Genomic DNA, 237 nt, shown 5'->3' with positions numbered 1-237 from the left:
GGGAGCCCTGGGGGCGGCACCTGTGCAGGCGCTCTTCCCCACCAGGGTTAGCCCAACGGGGGCTTGGGTCCGAGCAGCCCGGACGCCCGCGGCCGCCGCGACTTAGGCCCGTGTCACAGCGAGTCTCCTGGGGCGGCGGCCGCTCCGGGCGAGAGAAGAGGACGGCGGCCTCCGAGGTGGACAGCCGAGAGACGGAGCTCTCCCGCCGTGGTCCGCTAGCCGGGGGTCTCCTCCGCA

This window comes from Chrysochloris asiatica, unplaced genomic scaffold (assembly GCF_000296735.1).
Source record: "Chrysochloris asiatica unplaced genomic scaffold, ChrAsi1.0 scaffold00003, whole genome shotgun sequence".
Taxonomy (NCBI): domain Eukaryota; kingdom Metazoa; phylum Chordata; class Mammalia; order Afrosoricida; family Chrysochloridae; genus Chrysochloris; species Chrysochloris asiatica.
This window is presented reverse-complemented; position numbering follows the sequence as displayed.